The sequence below is a fragment of the Cynocephalus volans genome, chromosome X (genome assembly GCF_027409185.1).
Source record: "Cynocephalus volans isolate mCynVol1 chromosome X, mCynVol1.pri, whole genome shotgun sequence".
Lineage (NCBI taxonomy): Eukaryota > Metazoa > Chordata > Mammalia > Dermoptera > Cynocephalidae > Cynocephalus > Cynocephalus volans.
The window spans coordinates 74,825,131-74,847,157 of record NC_084478.1 but is presented as its reverse complement, the minus strand read 5'-3'; positions in this window follow the sequence as shown (position 1 = coordinate 74,847,157).

The window sequence follows — 22,027 nt, the reverse complement described above, 5'->3', positions numbered from 1 at the left end:
TGAGGAAAATTTGGAACTTCTAAGAGACTGGTTAAGTGGTGGTGACAAGAATGCTGATAAACTATGGACTGACTGTAAAGACCACTCTAAGGAGGTCTCAGATGTAAATGAGAAGGGACTTACTAGAAACTGGGGCAAAGATCACCCTTTCTATGAACTTGCAAGGAACTTGGCTGCATTCTCTTCGTGCCCCAAAGTTTTATGGAATGTGAAACTTAAAGTTGCTATCCCAGGGTATTTGGTAGAAGAAATCTCTAAGGAGCAAGGCATTCAAGAACTTGCATGGCTATTTGTAAGAGCTTATGCTGACTTATGCAGAAAAGCCATAACATAAAGCCAGAATTTATAATTCAAAAGAAAGCAGAGGACAAAACATTGGAAAACTTTCAGTATGGCCATGTGGTAGAGAAGCAGAGAGCATTTTCAGGAGAAAAATTCAATGGTGCAGCCCAGCTAAGGAGATTTGTACAGAAGAAAGGGATTATCAAGAGAAGAAGAAAAAAAAAAAAGACATTGAAGGCATTTCAGAAGTCTTGGAGGCTGCATCTTCCATTACAGGTCCAGAGACCTAGGGAGACAGAATGGTCTTGGGGAACAGGCCTGAGGCATCTCCACAGGCTTGCTACCCAGGGCCACCTTGGGAGACTTCTCCCCACACTAATATTCCAGCTGCTTTGGCTGCTCCAGCTGTGGCTACATTAACCCCAGGTGTGGCTGGAACAACATCTTTGGAAAATACAAGCCTGAAGCCTTGGTGTTGTCCATGTAGTGTTAAGTCTGCACGCTCACAGAATGCTAGAGTTGTGGAGGCTTGGGAGCCTCCACCCTGATTTCAAAGGATGTATGAAAAAGCCTGGCAGACCAAGAAGAGATCTATCACAGAGGCAGAGTCACCACAGACAGCCTTTGCTAGAGAAATGTGGAGAGGAAATGTGGGGTCAGAGTTGCAGCAGAAAACCCCCACTAGTGCCATGCCTAGTGGAGCTGTGAGAGTAGGACCATCATGGAGATCTCAGTATGGTAAAGCTACCAGCATGTGATGCTTGTGAGAGCTAAAGCATCATCTGAGACCAGGAGAACCATAGAGGTGGAGCCGCCTGAGGAGTTGGAAGACCAATCCCCACACCAGCTTCCAGAGAATGTCGAACATAGAGTCAAGGTACATGATTCACCAGCCGTAAGATTTAATGCCTTCCCTGCTGGGTTCTGGACTTGTTTAGGACCTGTTACCCTTTCTTTTGGCCTATTTCTCCCTTTTGAATGGGAATATGTACCCTATGGTTGTCCCACCATTGTATCTTGGAAGTAGATAACTTGTTTTGATTTCACAGATAGGAACTTTGGACTTTGGATTTTAAGACTTTGGGGACAGAATGAATGTATTTACCTATGAGAAGGGCATAAACTTCGGGGCCAGGGGCAGAATACAGTGGACTGAATGGCCCCCCAAAGTCACTGAAGCTAAATCACTGCTGTAACTGTTGATAATGGGAAATCCTATTATGATAATTCTTGAAGAGGTGATTAAGTTGATGGTTTAATGGTGGTCGTGGGCATGGTTCTGAGGTCTTTAAAAGGAGAGGGCATGAAGAGCTCTCTCTCTCTGTCTTCTTCCACCATCTCACAATGTGATACCCTGTGTCACTGAAGCCACCACCAAACAAAGCCTTCATCAGGTGTGTTCCCTGGACTTTGGACTTCCCAGCCTCAGAAACTATAAGCAATAAATTTTGATTTCTTATAAATTACACAGTTCCAGGTATTTTGTTATAAGCAACAGAAATGGACTAATACAGTCATTTTAGACAAATTATCTAAGTTCTCTAAACCTGAGTTCTCCCATATGAATTGTTAAGCAGGCTTCTCTTTGAGGAGAGATCACTTTACACAAAGAGAATGACCTAGAAGGCGGTTCTTTCATACATTTTTACCTTCCTGCCAGTATGTTGCCAATTACTGACTGGCTCCTGGGGAAATAGGTAGGAGAGCCAGGAAATATGACCCAAGGCAGGAGAGCAGGCTGCTCTTTCTTAGGGATATGCAGACCTTGGACTTGCTGGGAGCAACAGAGAAAATAAGCTACCAATTATCACAGTCACTAGCATACGGTAACTATCCTTTTAGTGTTCATTTTATTCCCTTTCTCCTCACATTCCAGTGGAACTTTATTGTCTACAGAGTCCTTTCACATTTATTATCTTAGGTTATTCTCACGACTATATGAGGATATATGATTATTCTTATATCACCGATGAGAAAACTGAGGCTCAGAGAGAGTAAATTAATTGTCCAAATAAACGTATTCAGTATATAAGAGACAAAGCAGTGATTTCAACTTAGATTCTCTGACTTCAGATCAAGGGATCTTGCCACTATACCACAATTGCCCATAATTTTGGCATACTTAATGAATTCTGAAAAATATTACAAAAGATGTGATTAAAATTTAATAAATGCCATGTGGAAGAAGTTCTAAAGGTTCTAAACTTCAAAGTTCTATGAGGGTACTTCTTAAAAAGTGCATGGAAAAATAAAATTAAAAGATAATACAAATCTTTTCATGAACTTTTTGAAGCACCTTTACATTTGACAAAAATAGATTTATATCCTAACCTTTCTTTGAAACTACCTAAACACTTCTAAATTATCAAAAGAGGCTTAAATTCCTTAGACTGATCAAGTGTCCAAAATTACACAACATGAATCTAGAATCAGTTGAAATATATTTTGCATTGCTCCTTTAGCTAAATAAATCAAACAGATCACAAAATGGAAGGCTTTGTTTCTATACTTATAAAGAACATATCTATTCTGGAAATTTTTGTTTCCATTTATGTGATACTGTATATGAAAAAATGCAGAAGAAGGAAAAAGGAAAAAAAATCAGAAGTACAGATGCTATATTGTTGAAAATGGTTGCTCTTTCACTAGTGCTGTTTTTTTGTTTTGTTTTTGTTTTTTGTTTGTTTGTTGGTTGGTTGTACATACTGGGATTGCTGAAGGATTTTCTGAATATACCATGTAAAAAACTTTCCTCAGAAAACTAAAATGAACTAGAGTCACAGTGAAATAGAAGCACAATTCTTCATAAGAAAATCATGAAATAGTACAGTCATAGTTTTCTCTTAGATATTTAGTTCTTTCCAAGTACAGTGTTACAAGACAGAGACCTGGATCTAAACCACAACCCTGAACTTAATAGCTATGTGATCTTAGGCAAGTCAAATAACCTGTTCAAGACTGTTTTCTGTGTGTAAAATGGAGATAATAATACATACACATCATAGGACTGCTATCAGGATTAAATGGGATAACCCATGTAAAGCTTTTGGTACTTGATTGGTAAAGCTCAATGATAGTTCCTTTCCTATCATCCCAACCTAGGCTGATTTCCTGCTGACTTCAAAAGCCTACATTTTTCAACCTATGAAGATAATCTTATTAGCTATGTTCTTCAGATTTTCACTACTGCTTTGATCGCTCAACCTTTCTGGGAGAAAGCTTAACTTTCTCAAAAAAGAAAAGCTTCAGCATTTCACATTATGTAGATCATCTTCTCCGTATAAGTCTACCATTTTCAACACACATGCATGCTCCCATGCACTCACACACACACACATATGACCAACAACCACCAAACTCACCTCTTAACACTTCAGATATTTCCAATGTCTGGCATAGATCCTCAGCAAGGTCAGTTCTTCTTTGGAGGGCTGTAGTCCACATCTGTATTTCTTACTTGTGTGTCTTATCCATCACAGCACGGCTTTTATCCTTTGTTGCTGAGGCAGAAATGTCAAAAGAGGTCCACAGCCTTGGGAAAAAGAGATTCCAATAAAGTCACATGAGCAGAAGGCAAACCTATGGTAAGAACTTGATAAATTGACCTCTGAAACACATTTTACCCATTTAAAGTTCAGCACCATAGGGCAGAAAGACATCTGGATCTCAAAGGCCGAGTGTTTGAAAAGGTGTAGCACTCTTTCAGTTTCTTCTACATATTACTACTAAGAATATTACACAGGCCTAAGAAAACTTATCTTGTGACTGTGGATAAGACTCAGTCTAAAAAAAAAAGGCTGAATTATATTTATAATTACAGATTATATTTCTATAAATTATAAATAAAATCATTTCAAAAAAAGAAAACCACAGATGATCAGTGAATTTAAGAACTATCTTAACTAGACTTTACTAAATAGCAAAATGTTTTTATATAGACCCTATGCACAATTTGCAGATCAGGTATGACTATTTCCTCTTATTAACCTTTTATGCAAAACAAAATAAGAACATAAATCTTAAAAGACCACACTTTAGAATAAACATTAATTCCTAACCATTTGAAATCTATCAGATTTCCACCCTGAGGTGGAAATCTATTAGTTTTTTCATGATCCAATTGACAAAAAAGTCATATCTGCAGTTTACAAAGTTGACAGGAACACAACAAACACTTGAATAAGATTAACTTTGAACATTTTACCCATCCCTCTCCACCCCACTGCAAAATAAACTACCTATTTGAATGATTATGTATTATAATGATGAATAAGCTAACTATCCTGATCTGACCATCACACATTGTACACAACTACTGAAAGTCAACTTTGTACCCCACATATATGTGTAATAAATCATCTCAAAAAATAGGTATTCATATATGCATTAAAATCAGAATTTTAGCAAGGTAGAAGAGATGTACGTTCAGCTGTTTTCATTTCAACAAATTGAATAATTCTGAATTATTTCTAATTGAAATAATTAGGAGTAATATATCATTGTCTTTTATGCAACTTTTATTCTAATATTTTTAAATCATTTCTTTAACTGCTGATCAGTGAGTTTCCATACATGCATTTAAAATATCAATTTCAACAAGGTAGGTAAAAGCTACTATTTCAGATTCTTATTTTAGTGAATTAAACTAATTTGGACTAGAAATTTTGTAACATTCTTTGCACATAAATTTTATACTGAAGTTTCTGGGTTTTATTTCCAATGCTGGTTTTCAGTAAGTTTTCTCATGTGTACGTAAATCACGAATTTCTGCACAACAGATGAGAGATGCACTTTCAAGTGCTTTATTTCAGTGAATTTCACTAAATCCTGAACTAGGAATAATGTGTTATTTTCTTTTATATAAATTTTGTACTGATAATTCTGGACATTTTCTTCAATTCTGGTTTTAGATAAGTTTTTATATATGCATTTAAAACCAGAATTTCAGCAATATAGATGAAAGAAGTACTTTCAGCTGCTTCATTTCAGTGAAATAAACTAAATTCTGAACTCAGAAAAAAAAATTAAATGTTAAATCATTATATTAATAACCAATTGACATTTTATAATTTTAAGTGGTTCAAAACATGTTTTGCATCTAGAAGGCAGAGAATTAAACCGTGGTCCAGGAGGAAAGTATGGCCTAACAAAGGTTTGTGGAGTGCCTTATTCTTCTTCTTACTTACTAGCTTTGGGAATTTCCTCATTCCCTGAATATTGCTTTTAGTAGTATGATGACTATATTCTCCAAACTCCAAATCAATCCATAAAATCTGATAAATGAGGTTTCTGTGTTGCTTCCTGGTGCCGGGTGAAATCTAGGAGATATAACTTGGATGTTGAAAAAATTGGAATTTCTGGGACATTCTGATGGTTTGCAAGGATAATGAAAGAGAATGTTTGAAATTGAGAAAGTCTTGGGAAAATGATACTAAATAGGTGAAAAATATCAGTTAAAAACCAAGACAAAAGAAACTGGCATAATATTTAACCTGAAATCATTAGAGAATATATTTTATAGTTCATTTAGACATAAGTGAATTTCAACAAAATGGCATGTAGTTTTATGCAAATATACCCATGACTCTATTAGATGTGAAACACGTTCAGGAGTGAGGCTCTATTCTAGAGTTGATAGTGCATCTATATATCACAGGGATCTTTGGGTCACTACCCAAACTGGCATCACCAATCTGTGGAGACATCTATTCCCATGTAGCACCGACATCTGAGCTGGACATACCAGTAAACATGTTGTTAGTTGTATCTCCTTGTTGACACAGCTATCATGATGAAAGTGTCAATCATGTCTACCACATCTGCTCCTGAGAGGTCCCCTTCTGATTCTATAGTTTTAGTAATTTATACTTACAATAACACTATCTTTGTGGGCTGTCAAGAAAAGGCTTACAAATTGCCTCTGGAGTCAAAGGACACTAAGAAAAAGGTTCTCAGTAGGTTTTATTCTGAGCTTCTTGAGGACAGAGTGAGTCATTAATCTCTAAGTTCCACATGCTAAGCCTCACATATAGTAGATGCTCAATAAATATCTGCTAAATAGCTTTAAGATTCTCAAGAAAGGAAACATTTTCCTGACCTTCCAAGTTTTTCTTTTCATATTCATCAATGAATAAAAGATATTATCATGAATTGACTGTCACCTTATAGGCAAGCAAGATAGGAAGCAATATTTTGAGGCAGCAGATAAAGTGAGCCACATAATAGTGCAAACATGGGTATGTATTCTAGAGGAGCTGCTTCTCACCTACCTTCTTGTATGATCAGGATTAAGGACTTAGGTGTTAATTACCTTTCCTTCCAAGTATCACCTGTGAAACTCATGGTATCTTGCAACTTGGCTATTTAGGCTACTTCCTTGTAAGAAGCAGCAGAATTGATGACTTTTAACCATATAACCCCCTCAGTGTGAAATCTTGCTAGAATACAGAAGATAGTGAAGGGGGTTAAGAAGTGCATCAGTCTTCACTAGATTTCCAGATATCTAATCTTCACAATTGTCTGACTGGAGAGAGAGGAGAGAGAGGAGACAGAGGGAGAGGGAGAGGGTGAGGGAGACGTGATCCCAAGAATATTCTGAATTTCACAAGCAAGTCAAAGGGCTACCAATTGGGATAGATGACCATCACAAGGAAGAAACAGGTCTCTATTAGAAGAAACAAATCAGTAAACCTGCTTCCTATTTCCACCAGCTGGAAAGAAGAACCACCCTCTTTTGAACAGCTGACAAATTTGAAACCATTTTTTCCACTGATGGGACAAAACTCCTTTGTCCTGATCTATCATTTTTTTTTTCATTCTGTATATACAATAGACAATTCATATGCAGTAAATCATTAATATAGTTTAAGCAAATAAAAGCCAAACAGACCCAAGTTGAGACTACTAAGTAGCCTAATGCTGTGTTAAGAATCCAATGGCTGACCTACTTTTGTATATTTTCTTTGGTGAAATTAGCTTCACAATTTTTGTGTTCTCACACAATAATTGTTTTTTTAAGAGGGACTGTAAGCCAAACAGAGAGAATAAACCTGCACAACCATAGAGCCCAACTTGCATGTGTTAGTAGTAATGCTTTCTCAGAATAAACATATGCTCCAACTGGAAGGCCTTATTTGAGTTTGGCCATGTAAGAATAACAAATGGACTCGATATTTTAGTGCCCCAAATCTTTTATTGGAGGCCAGAAACCAAGAAATAGAATTCAAAGACTCATCATAAATATTGTTAATGTGCTAAAAAGTCAACAATCAATCATGATGATATTCTCACCACCTCTTCTACTAGCCTCTTGTGTTTCACAAGAAGTAAATTATTAAACAAAAATAAACCTTCCAAGAATGTAAAAAATGTATTAATTGTCTGTTTAGGACTAAAGAAGGAGCTCTAATGCTATAGCCTTTTTTAATATGAGAAAACATTAGAAGAAAGACAAAATTAAAATTTCAGGAAATATATTTTCATAGATTCAATCCAAAAGAGAAATTAATAGATTAAAAAAATGTCACACAAATTATGGTTTACCAAAAAATTCCATATACTACCTCATTTGAGTTTTAGAACCAATATATGAAATAAGTAAGGTAAATATTATTTCCCCATTACCTAAATAAGGAAAATGAGGCTCTAAAATGTTATGTGACTTATTTCAAGTCACAAATCTCTACAGAACTGGAGTAAAGGTCTTCTGACCCCTAGTGCACTTTTTCTTCTGCTTCATCGAACAACTGCAGATAGAACTGATATATGACCCAGCAATCCCATGGCTGGGTATATACCCAAAGGAATGGAAACCATGTTGAAGGGATACCTCTACTCCCGTGTTTATCACAGCTCTATTTACAACAGCCAAGAGGTGGAACCAACCTAAATGTCCATCAGCGGATGACTGGATAAGGAAAACGTATATATACTCAGTAGAATACTACTCTGCCATAAAAAAGAATGAAATTCTGCCATTTGAAGCAACATGGATGAACTTAAGAGAAAATTACATTAAGTGGAATAAGCCAGACACAGAAAGAGAAATACCTCTTATCCTTACTCATAAGTGGGAGCTAAAAAACATAAACAAATACAGAAAAAAAGAAAGATGCAACCATCACAATCATTTGTTGAACTTTCAAAAGGAGAGAATAGAATTGAGGCCTCCAACAGAGGGAATGGGGGAGGGAAGTGGTTAGTGGGAAATTGGTAAAGGGCCACAAAAAAATGATTACATTGTGTAATGTTGAATATACTAACTATATTGACTTTGGCATCACATATTGCACACAGGTATTGGTATTCACGGCCATATACCAGAGATATGTACACTCAATTATGTTTCAATAAAAAGGCAGTAGTTTATAGATGTCAATTATGTTGAGTTAATTTATGTTGCTCTTGAGTTTGACTACATCCTTACTGACTTTCTGACGGATCAATCTGTCCTTTTTTTTTTTTTAATTTTTAAATTTTTTTTATTTTGTCAATATACAATGTGGTTGATTATTGTGGCCAATGTCTATTTCTAATATAAGGGTACTTCAAAAAATTTGGGGGAAAATGGAATTAAAAGATAACATGCATCTTCCCATGAACTCTTTGAAGACCCCTTGTAAGAAGGATGTTGAAGTCTTCAACTATAATAGAGGATTCATCTATTTCCTCCTATTTCTATCAGTTTTTGCCTCACAGATTTTGATGTGCTATTGTTAATTGCACACATATTAGGGATTTTTATGTGTTTTTGGAGAATTGATCCCTTTATCACTATGTAATGCTCCCTTTTTATCCCTATTAATTTTCTTTGCTCTGAACTCTGCTCTGTCTGAAATTAATTACCTTTTACCAGCTGTTTTTAAAAAATTATTACTGTGTAAGAACAATTAACCTGTATCTACCTTTAAAAGATTTTTAAGCGTGCAATACAGTTACTCATTGCTTGATGGTGATACATTCTGAGAAACACATCATTAGGCAATTTTCTCATTGTGCAAAAATCATACGGTGTACTTACACAAACCTAGATGGTATGGCCTACAACACACTTAGGCTATATGGTACAGCCAATTTCCCTGAAGCTACAAACCTGTATAGCCTATTACTATACTGAACACAGAAGGCAATTTTAACTCAATATTGATCATGTATCTAAACATATCTAGACATAGAAAAGTTACAGTAAAAATACAGTATAGAAGATAAAAACTTGTACACCTATTTAGGGCAATTATAATAAATGGAGTTTGTAGGATTGTAAGTTGCTCTGGATAAGTCAGTTAGTGAGTGGTGAGTGTATATGAAGGCCCAGGACATAACTGCACACTACTGTAGACTCAATAAATGCCATACATTTAGGCTACATTAAATTTATAAAAATAATTAAGTAATTGCACTACAATGTTATAACAACAATAATGCTACTAGATGACAGGAATTTTTCAGCTCCTTTATAATCTTATAGGGCCATCATAATATATTTGGTCTGTCGGTGACTGAAATATTATGAGACACATGATGATATGGTATTGTTAACTATAGGCAAAATGTTATAAAGGGAAACTCTAAAACTTAATCATGTTGCCTAACTGAAAATTTATACCTATCAAATAACGACTGCCCATTTTTGCATCATCCAGGCCCTGGAAACCACTATTATACTCTCTGCATCTATATGTTTCAATTTTTATACACCTCATATAAGTGGAATCATACAGTATTTGTCCTTCTGTATATATAGCATACATACATACAGTATACATACACAGTATGTATATATATAAATACATATCATATATATAGTATTTGTCCTTTACTTGGCATGATTTCCTCAAGAGTCATTCATGTTGTCACATATGACCACTGATATGGATTGAATTGTATCCCCCAAGTTTTATGTATTAGAAGCTTGATACCCACTGTGACTGTTAAGACGGTAGGAAATCCTATTATGGTAGATGAAAGGTGGGTCCTTGAGGAGGTGATTAGATTCTGAGGAGTATGCCCTAATGAATGGATCAATAATGGTGGTCATGGTCATGGTTCTGAGGTCTTTAAAAGGAGAGCACTTGAGAGTCTCTCTCCACTCTGCCATATTGACCATGTGATATCCTGAGTTGCTGTAGTCACCACCAGGACAAAGCCCTCACCAGATGTTTTCCCTGGACTTTGGACTTCCAAGCCTCCAAAACTGTAAGTATGTAGTTGGAAGTATTTTGTTATAAAGCAACAGAAATGGACTAAGACAACAACATTCTCTTCTTTTTAAAGGCTGAATAATATTCCAGTATGTACATACCATGTTTTGTTTATGTATTCATCCACTGAATATTTAGGATGGACATTTAGGATGCTTCCACATCTTGGTGTTGTGGATAGTACTGCAATGAACATACCAGTGCAAATGTCATTTTGAGGTCCTTATTTCAAATATTTTGGATAGTAACCAAAACAGCATGATACTGGCATAAAAGCAGACACATGGGCCAGTGGAACAGAATAGAGAATCCAGAAATCAACCCATGCACCTACAGCCATCTGATCTGTGGCAAAGGCTCTAAGACCACCCACTGGGGAAGAGACTGCCTCTTCAGTAAATGGTGCTGGGAAAATTGGACATTCATATGTAGGAAAATGAAACTAGACCTGTACCTCTCACCATATACCAGAACCAACTCAAAATGGATTAAAGAATTAAATATACGTCCTGAAACAATAAAACTCCTTGAAGAAAACATAGGGGAAACACTCCAGGAAGTAGGATCGGGCAGACTTTATGAATATGACCCCCAAAGCACAGGCAACCAAAGGAAAAATAAACAAATGGGATTATATCAAACTGAAAAGCTTCTACACAGCAAAAGAATCAACAGAGCAAAAAGACATCCAACAGAGTGGAAGAAAATATTTGAAAAATATACATCAGACAAAGGATTAATAAAAATATACAAGGAACTCAAACAACACAACAGTAAAAAAACAAGTAACCCAATTAAAAAATGGGCAAAGGAGCTGGATAGGCATATCTCAAAGGAAGATATACGAATGGCCAACAGTCATATGAAAAAATGCTCAACATCACTCAGCATTCGGGAAATCAAAACCCCTTTGAGATACCATCTCACTCCAGTTAGGATGGCTAATATCCAAAAGACTGAGCATGAGAAAAGCTGGTGAGGTTGCAGAGTAAAAGGAACCCTCCTACACTGTTGGTGGGACTGTAAATGGTGAAGCCCTTATGGAAAATAGTATGGAGTTTCCTCAAACAACTACAGATAGTTGTTTGAGGAAACAACTACCATATGACCCAGCTATTCTAAGGCTGGAATACCCATTAGACTGGCTATTAATAACAAAGACAGGGAATAACACCCCAGTTAGACTGGCTATTAATAACAAAGACAAAGAATAACACATGCTGGTGAGTCTCACTGTTGGTAGGACTGTAAAACGGTGCAGCCATTATGGAATATGGTATGGAGGTTCCTCAAACAATTACAGATGGAACTTATATATGACCTAGCAATCCCACTGCTGGGTATATACTCAGAGGAATGGAAATCATCATGTCGAAGAGATACCTGCACTCCCATTTTTATTGGAGCATTATTTACGATAGCCAAGAGTTGGAACCAGCCTAAATGCCCATCATCGGATGAGTGGATAAGGAAAATGTAGTATATCTACACAATGGAATACCACCCTGCTATTAAAAAAAAAAAAAAATGAACTACCGTTTGCAGCAACATGGATGGACTTAGAGAAAATTATATTAAGTGAAATAAGCCAGGCACAGAAAGAGAACTACTGCATGTTCTCACTTATTTGTGAGAGCTAATAAAAATAAATAAGTAAATAAACAAATGAACTGGGGGGAGGGAAGAAGACAATCACAACAAGTCCTTGATTTTGTTAAGACATGTGAACAGATATAATGTTGATGGGGGGAGGGGAGAGAGGGAGGGAGGAAAAGGAGGAATTGGTAAAGGGACACAAAAATCAACTATATTGTATATTGATAAATAAAAATAAAAATAAAAATAAATAAAATAAAATAAAAATACTTTGAATTAATATCCAGAAATGAAATTGCTGGATCACATGGTATTTCTTGGTATTTATGTAATTTGGGGGAAACCTCCATATAGTTTCCATATTGGCTGGACCATTTTACATTCCAACCAACATTGTATAAATATTCAATTTCTCAACATCCTGGCCAATATATTTTTTAAAAAATAGCTATCCTAAAAGATGTGAGATGATATATCATTGTGATTTGATTTGGATTTACCTGATAGTTGATGGTGTTGAACATCTTTTCATGTACCTGTTGGCCATTTGTGTGTGTTCTTTGGAGAAATGTGTATGGAAGTCCTTTGCCTATTTTAAATTGGGTTATTTATTTTTTCCTGTTGTGTTGTAGGAGTTCCTCATACATTTTTAACATTAACCCTTTATCATATATATGGTTTGCAAATATTTTCTCTGATTCCAGAGGTTGCAGTCTCACTCTTTAAAATTGTTTCCTTTGCTGTGCAAAAATGTTTAATTTGATGTAATCACACTCACCTATTTTGGTTTTTGCCTGTGCTTTTGGTTTCATATCTAGTAAATCATTACCAATACTAATGCCATTAGCTTTTTCCCTGTGTTTACTTCTAAGAGTTTTATAGCTTCAGGTCGTATATTTTTCTTTATTCCATTTTGAGTTGATTTTTGTGTATGGTGAAAGATAACGGTCCAGCCATTCTTTTACATGTGGATATCCAGTTTTCACAACATTTGTTAATGAAATTATCCCTTCCCCATTCTGTATTCTTGTTACAGTTGTCAAAGATCAGTTGATGATATATGCATGGGTTTACTTATAGGCTTTCCATTCTGTTCCATTGGTCTATAATTCTGTCTTTTTGGCAGCACAATATTGTGTTGATCATTGCAGATTTGTAATATGTTTTATTATCAGAAGGTGTAAGGCAACCAGCCTTTTTTCCTTTTAAGTTGGTTTCAGTTTTATGAAGTATTGAATGATTATCTATTTTTTACATTATTTGCATTGCATAATATCTCATTTGTCATTAGTTGCAGCATTAACATTTTTGGATTTAAGAAAAGGCAAATGTATATTCACGTATATATATTGATTTTTCTATGTAATGATCACCTATGATTAATTTCTATAGTAGATTTATTTTTGACTCACTCAGTAGTTTATTTTCTATACAATATTATTTATTTATTATTGGAACATAGTTGACTGTACATTATCTATGGGGTACAGCGTTGAATATCAATACCTGTAATATGTGATGATCAAATCAGGATAATTAGTATATTTTCATTAAACAATGTAATCAATTTTTATGGCCCTTTGCTAATTCCTACCTTTCCTCTGTCCACCTTCCCCTTTCCCACCTCTGGTAACCTCAGTTCTATTTTCTTCTCTTAAAAGTTCAATGTATTACTGTTATTGTTGTATCTTTTTTTTTTTTGTTTATTTATTTATTACTTATTAGCTCCCACATATAAGCAAGGACATGTGGAATTTCTTTCTGTGCCTGGCTTATTTCACTTATAATTTTATCTAAGTTCATCCATGTTGCTGTGAATAGCATATTTCATTCTTTTTTATAGACAACCTACAGAGTGGGATAAAATATTTGCTAACTATGCATCTGACAAAGGATTACATTCCAGAGTATACAAGGAACTCAAAAAACTTAACAGTGAAAAAGCAAGTATCCCAATTAAAAAATGGGCAAGGGAGCTGAGCAGGTATTTCTCAAAGGAAGATATACAAATGGCCAAGAGCCACACGCAAAAATACTCAACATCACTCAGCATCTGGGAAGTGCAAATCAAAACCACACTGAGATATCATGTCACCCCAGTTAGACTGGCAAATAATTACAAACAATTACAGATGGAACTGATATACGACCCAGCAATCCCACTACTGGGTATATACCCAAAGGAATGGAAATCATCATGTCCAAGGGATGCCTGTATTCCCATGTTTATTGCAGCTCTATTCATAATAGCTAAGAATTGGAGCCAACCTAAATGTCATCATCAGACTACTGGAAAAGGAAAATGTGGTATATTTATACAGGTTTGTTCTTATTGCTCATTATCACTTTTGGAATTTGGAATCCTTTATGTCCATATAAATTTCATTTCCGTAAAAAATATCATTAGAATTTTGATTAGGATTACATTGCATCTGTAAAATGCTTTGCATAATGTAAATGTTTTGACACTATTAAGTCTTCTGATTCATAAATGTGGGATATATTTTTATTTATTTGTGTCCTCTTTAATTTCTTTCATCAATGTTTTTTAGACAGAAATCTTTCACCTCCTTAGTTATGTTTATTCCTAAAGGTTTTATTCTGTTTGATGCTATTGTAAATGGGATTGTTTTCTTAATTTTCTTTTTTGTCAGTTCATTGTAAGTGTATAAAAATATAACTGAATATTGTATGTATCCTGCAATTTTACTGAATTCTTTTATTACTTGTCACGTTTTTTTTTTTTTTTTTTTTGTGGCATCTTTAGTGTTTTCCACATATAGGATCATGTCTTCTCCAAAAAGAGATAATTTTACTTCTTCCTTTTCAACTTAGATGCCTTTCATTTCTCTTCCTTGCCTAATTGCTCTGGCTAGGACTACAGTACCATGTTAAATACAATTGGTGAATATGGGCATCCTTGTGATCTTTCTGATCTTAGGGTATAAGATTTCACTTTTTAACCACTGAGTATAATGTTAACTGTGGGCTTTTCATATACAACCTTTATTATGTTCAGATGATTTCCTTTTTAATTTGTTGAGAATAACTAACATGAAAGAGTGCTGAATTTTGTCAAATGCTTTTTTGGCATCCATTAAAATTATATATATTTTTAGCCTTCATTCTGTTAATATGGTCTTTCATATTTATTGATTTGCTTATGTTGAATCATCCTTGCATCCCAGGGATAAATCATACTTGATTATGATATATGATCCCTTTAATGTGCAATTGAATTTCCTTCGTTAAAATTTTATTGGCCGCTTTTGGACCTATTTTTATCAGGGATATTGGCCCATACTTTTTTTGGTAGTGTCCTTGCCTGGCTTTTGTATCAGGGTAATGTTGGCCTCATAAAATGAGTCTGAAAGTATTCATTCCTCTTGGGCTTTTGGGAAGATTTGAAAGAATTTATATTAACTAAAGCCACCTAGTCCTGGGCTTTGTTGGGAGATTTTTAATTACTGATTCAATCTCCCCACTAGTTATAAGCCTGTTCACATTTTCTATTTCTTTATGATTCAGTTTTTGTTAGCTGTATGTTTTCAGGAATTTATCCAGTTCTTCTAGCTTATCCAATTTATTGGCGTATAATTGTTCATAGTAGACTCTTATGATTCTTGCATTTCAATGAGATGAGTTATAATGTCTCCCCTTCAATTTTTGCTTTCATCTATTTGTCTGGTCTCTCTTTTTCTTAATTAATCCACCTACATGTTGGTCAATTTTGTTCATCCTTTTGAAAAAGCAATTCTTAGTTTCACTCATTTTGCTATTTTTCTATTCTTTATTTTATTTATTTCTGCTTTTAATCTTGATTATTTCATTCCTTCTGCTAACTTTAGGCTTAGTTTGTTCTTTTTTTCCCAGGTGTAACATGAGGTTGTTTATTTGAGATCTTTTTTAATGTAGGCATTTATCAGTATATACCCTAGTACTGCTTTTACCGAATCCCATATTTTGGTACATCAATTTTCATCTTCTTTTGCCTCAAAATACTTTCTAATTTTACTTTCAATTTCTTTTTTGAATCATTGGCTTCTCAAGAATTTGTTAACTTCCACATATTTCTAAAGAGCTAAGTAGGCATTTCTCTAAGGAAGATATCCAAATGGCCAACAGACATATGAAAAAATGCTCAACATCACTCAGCATCCGGGAAATGCAAATCAAAACCACATTGAGATACCATCTAACCCCAGTTAGGATGGCTAAAATCCAAAAGACTATGAACGATATATGCTGGCGAGGCTGCGGAGAAAAAGGAACTCTCATACATTGTTGGTGGGACTGCAAAATGGTGCAGCCTCTATGGAAAATGGTATGGAGGTTCCTTAAACAATTGCAAATAGATCTACCATACGACCCAGCCATCCCACTGTTGGGAATATACCCAGAGGAATGGAAATCATCAAGTCGAAGGTATACCTGTTCCCCAATGTTCATCGCAGCACTCTTTACAATAGCCAAGAGTTGGAACCAGCCCAAATGCCCATCATCAGATGAGTGGATACGGAAAATGTGGTACATCTACACAATGGAATACTACTCAGCTATAAAAACGAATGAAATACTGCCATTTGCAACAACATGGATGGACCTTGAGAGAATTATATTAAGTGAAACAAGTCAGGCACAGAAAGAGAAATACCACATGTTCTCACTTATTGGTGGGAGCTAAAAATTAATATATAAATTCACACACACACATACACACATACACACACAAACCGGGGGGGGGGGGGGAGAAGATATAACAACCACAATTATTTGAAGTTGATACAACAAACAAACAGAAAGGACATGGTTGGGGGGGATGGGGGGAGGGAGAAGGGAGGGAGGTTTTGGTGATGGGGAGCATTAATCAGCTACAATGTATATCGACAAAATAAAATTTAAAAAAAAAATAAATATAAAAAAAAAAAAATAAAAAAAAAAAAAATAAATTTTTCCATTTTCTTCTGCTATTGATTTCTACTTTATTCCATTCTGGTCAGAAAAACATTGATATCATTTCAATCTTCTTAAATATCTTAAGACTTGTTTTGTGTCCTAATATGTGTTCAATCCTGGAAAATGTTCTATGTGTACTATAGAAGAAGGTATATTCTCTTGCTGTTGGGTGGAATGTTTTATATATGTGGGGTCTTCAAAAAGTTCATGGAAAATATGTACTATGATAAAACTATGCATGCACTTCAAATTTATTTTGCACAAAAATAAACTTTTCCTAACTTGTTACACTGTGTCTTAACAGGATCTGCTTTGAGACACTAAGGAGGCTAAGACATCAGTTTGAAAAGAGCCCCTATCAGAGTAACGTGAATTCTGCTAAAACTGAAGCAAGAACAAACATCAAATTTATGGTGAAGCTTGGGTGGAAGAATGGTGAAATCAATGATGCTTTACGAAAAGTTTATGGGAACAATGTCCCAAAGAAACGATCAGTTTACAAATAGATAACTCATTTTGAGAAGGATGAGATGATGTTAAAGATGAAGCCTGTAGTGACAGACCATTCACATCAATTTGCAATGAAAAATTAATTTTGTTCATGCCCTAATTGAAGAAGACTGGTGATTAACAGCATAAACAATAGCCAACACCATAGACATCTCAACTGGTTTAGCTTACACAATTCCGACTGAAAAATTACAACTGATTAAATTTCCTGCCCGATGGATACCAAAACTGTCATTCCCAGATCAGCTGCAGACAATAACAGAACTTTCAATGAAAATTTTAAACAAGTGGTATGAACATCCTGAAGCATTTCTTTGAAGAATTGTGACAGGACATGAAACATGGCTTTACCAGTATAATCCTGAAGACAAAGCACAATCAAAGCCATGGCTACCAGGAGGTGGAAGTGGTACAGTACAAGCAAAAACAGACTAGTCAAGAGCAAAAGTTGTGACAATAGTTTTTTGGGGGATGTTCAAAGAATTTTGCTTGTTGACATCCTGGCTGGCCAAAGAAGAATTGTAACAGGACATGAAACATGGCTTTACCAGTACAATCATGATGGCAAAGCACAATCAAAGTCATGGCTACAAAGAGGTGGAAGTGATACAGTCCATGAGAAAGCAGACTGGTCAAGAGCAAAGGTCATGGCAACAGTTTTTGGGAGGATGCTCAAGGCATTTTCTTGTTGACTTTCTGGGGGACCAAAGAAGAATAAAATCTGCTTATTATCAGTGTGTTTTGATAAAGTTAGCCAAAAATTTAGAAGAAAAATGCCTGGGAAATCTTCACTAGAGAGTCCTTCTCCATTATGACAATGCTCCTGTCCATTCTTCTCATCAAACCAGGGCAATTTTGCAAGAGTTTTGATGGGAATTTAGGCATCCATCTTCCAGTCTTGGTTTGGCTTCTTCTAACTTCTTTTTGTTTTCTAATCTCAAAATATCTTTAATGGGCACTATTTATTTTTCCAGTTTATAATGTAAAAAAGACTGTGTAGACTTGATTAAATTCCTATGACTCTCAGTTCTTTAGGTATGGATTAAATGGCTGGTATCATCGCTTACAAAATTGTCTTGAACATGATGGAGGTTATGTTGAGAAATAAAGTTTATATTTTTTATTTTCATTTTTTAATTCGACTTTTGAAGACCCTTCCCGTATGTATTATATCCACTCAACCTATAGTACTGCTCAAGTCCATCCAATGTTTCCTTATTGATTTTTCTGTCTAGATATTCTACCCATTGTTGAATGTGGAGTACTAAAGTGTCCTAATATTACTGTATTGCTATCCATTACTTGAGTTCTGTCAATACTAGTTTTATGTATTTTGGTGCTTGGATGGTGCATACATATATGCACCAATTATAAATACCTATATATATATCTGTAAATAAATGTATATGTGTATACATATATTTGTACTTGTTGTATTTTCCTGGTGAATTTACCCTTTATAGTTATATAATGTCCTCTTTTTTGTCCTTTGTAACTGTTTTTAACATAAAGTCTATTTTAACTAAGTATAGCCACCCCTGGTTTCTTTTGGTTATAGTTTGCACAAAATATCTTTCTCACTTTTTTTTAATTTTCAGCATATTTGTGTCTTTATATCTAAACTAAGTTTCTGAAGACAGCATGTTGTTTGGACTTTTTTTTTAAACCATTCAGCAACTCTGTCTTTTGATTGAGGAGTTTAATCCACTACATTTAAAGTAATTATTTGTTTTAGTCCGTTTGTATTGCTGTAATAGAAATATCTGAAACTGGGTAACATATAAAGAACAGAGGTTTATTTGGCTTACGATTCTGGGACAGCTGCACCTGGCATGGGCCTCAGGCTGCTTCTATTCATGGTAGAAAAGTGGCAGGCAACCAGTGGGTATAGGCAGATCACATGGTGAGAGGAAGCAAGAGAGAGGAAGCCAGAGAGGAGGTGCCAGGGTCCAATAAACAACCAGCTCTCACAGGAACTAAAAGAGTGAGAACTCACTCATTAACACCCCCACCTGGGGAGAACATTAATCCATTCATGAGGGATCTGCCCCTATGTCTCAAGATAGCTTCCAGTACTGCCACATTGGGGATCAGATCTCCACATGAGTATTGGAGGTTAGAACACATCCAAACTCCATCATTCCGCCCCTGGACCCCCAAAACCCATGTCACTCTCACATACAAAATACAATTATTCCATCCCAACTGTGTCAAAAGTCTTAGCTTTCCCCAGCACCAACTTAAAAGTCCAAAGTCTCATCTGAGACCAAAAGCAAAAGTCCTTCCAGTTGTGAACCTGTAAAATTCAAAAACAAATTTATCTACTGCCAAGATACAAAGGTGGAACAGACATTGGGTGCACATTCCCATTCTAAAAGGGAGGAATAGGTCAGAAGAAAGGAGAAACAGGCCCCAAACAAGTCCGAAACCCAGCAGGGCAGACATTATGTCTTAAAGCTCCAAAATAATCTTCTTTGACTCCAAGTCCTGCATCCTGGGCACAACTGGACATCTGGGCCCCCAAAACCTCAGGCAGCCTTGCTCCCACAGCTCTGCCAGGCACAACCCGCTGGGCAGTACTGTTGCCTGCAGCTTTTTCAGGCTTGCGTTGCACATTACCAGTGGCCCTGCAATTCTGGGGTCCTAGCGGCAGCCCCGCTGCCTTGGCTCTACAAGACATTTCCCTGGTGGGGGCTCTCAGTGGGGGGCTCTGACCCCATTTTCCTGCTTGGCATTGCTCTAGTAGATGGCCTCTGTGGTGGCTCTGCCCCTGGGGTAGGTCTCTGCCTGGGCTTCCTGGCTTTTCCATACATCCTCTGGAATCTGGGTTGAGGCTGCCATGCCTCGACTGCTCTCAAGTCCTGCCAGCCTGCAGACTTAACACAACATAGACGCCACTGGGGTTTCAGGCTTCTACTCTCCAGAGCTGCTGCACGAACCACAGTTGGGGCTGCTCCAGCCAGAGCAGCTGGGATGCAGGGAGCAGGTTCCTGAGGGCAGCTGCACCCCAGGTCTGTCCTCTGGGACAACTCAGTCCTTCTAGGCCTCAGGGTCTGTGATGGGTGGGGCACCCATACAGACTTCTCAAATGCCTGCAGGGCTTTTTTTCCCATTGTCATGGTTTTTAGCATCTAGCTGTCTCACCACAAAGATAATGTCTTTAGCAAACAGTTTATCTGCTTCACCCTTGCATTTTTCTCCTCCTTTCTGCTTCTCTACCACATGACCAGGCTGTAAATTTTCCTAATCTTTATGCTCTGCTCCCCTTTTAAATTCTGGCTTTACATTATGCCTTTGCTTCCATAACGCAGAATAGGCTGTTAAAAGTAACCATACAGCTTCCTTAATGCTTTCCTGCTCTGAAATTTCTTCCACCAAGCATTCTGGTTCACAACTCTTAAGTCCCATCTTCCACAAAGTCCAAGGGCATGGAAACAATGTGGCCAAGTTCCTTGATATGGTGTAGCAAGGGTTATCTTTTGTCCAATTCCCTTTAAGTTCCTCATTTCTATCTGAGACCTCATCATCCACATGATCTTTGCTGTCCACTTTTCTATCAGCATTCTGGTCACAACCATTTAACCAGTCTCTAAAATGTTCCAAACATTCTCTTGTCTTTTTGTCTTCTTCTAAGTCCTCCAAACTCCTCCAACCTTTGCCTATTACCCAGCTCCAAAGCTGCATCCACATTTTCAGGTATCTGTATAGCAACACCCCACTCCTCAGTACCAATTTTCTGTTTGAGTCCATTTGTGTTGCTATAACAGAAATACCTGAAACTGGGTAATGTATAAAGAACAGAGGTTTAGCTGGCTAACAATTCTGGGACAGCTGCATCTGGCACAGGCCTCAGGCTGCTTCTACTCATGGCAGAAAAGTGGCAGGCAGCTGGTGGGTACATGCAGATCACATGGCAAGAGGAAGCAAGAGAGAGGAAGCAAGAGAGGAGGTGCCAGGTCCTATAAACAACCAGCTCTCACAGGAACTAATAGGGCAAGAACTCATTAATTCCCCCACTTGGGGAGAGCATTAATCCAATCATGAGGGATCTGCCCCCATGACTCAAGACAGCTTCCAGCACTGCCACATTGGGGATCAGATTTCCACATGAGTTTTAGAGGGGACAACACATCCAAACTCCATCATTATTGATAGGTAAAAACTTATTATTCTCATTTTGTTTATTGTTTTGTCTTTCTGGTAGTTCTTTTGTCCCCCCTTTTCTCTCACTTTCCTTGTCTGTGTTTCATTGATTTTTTTTTTTGGATTGATATGCTTTAATTTTTCTTTTTCTTTTTGTGTCTGTTACACTTTTTCTGTGTTTGGTTACCATGGGATTTACATAAAATAATTAAGTTCAAACAGTCTACTTTAAGCTTATGTCAACTTCACATCAATTACATACAGTAACTTTATACTTTTACTTCTTCCTCCCTACAAACTATGTTACTGATGTCACAATTTACATTTTTATATTGTATATC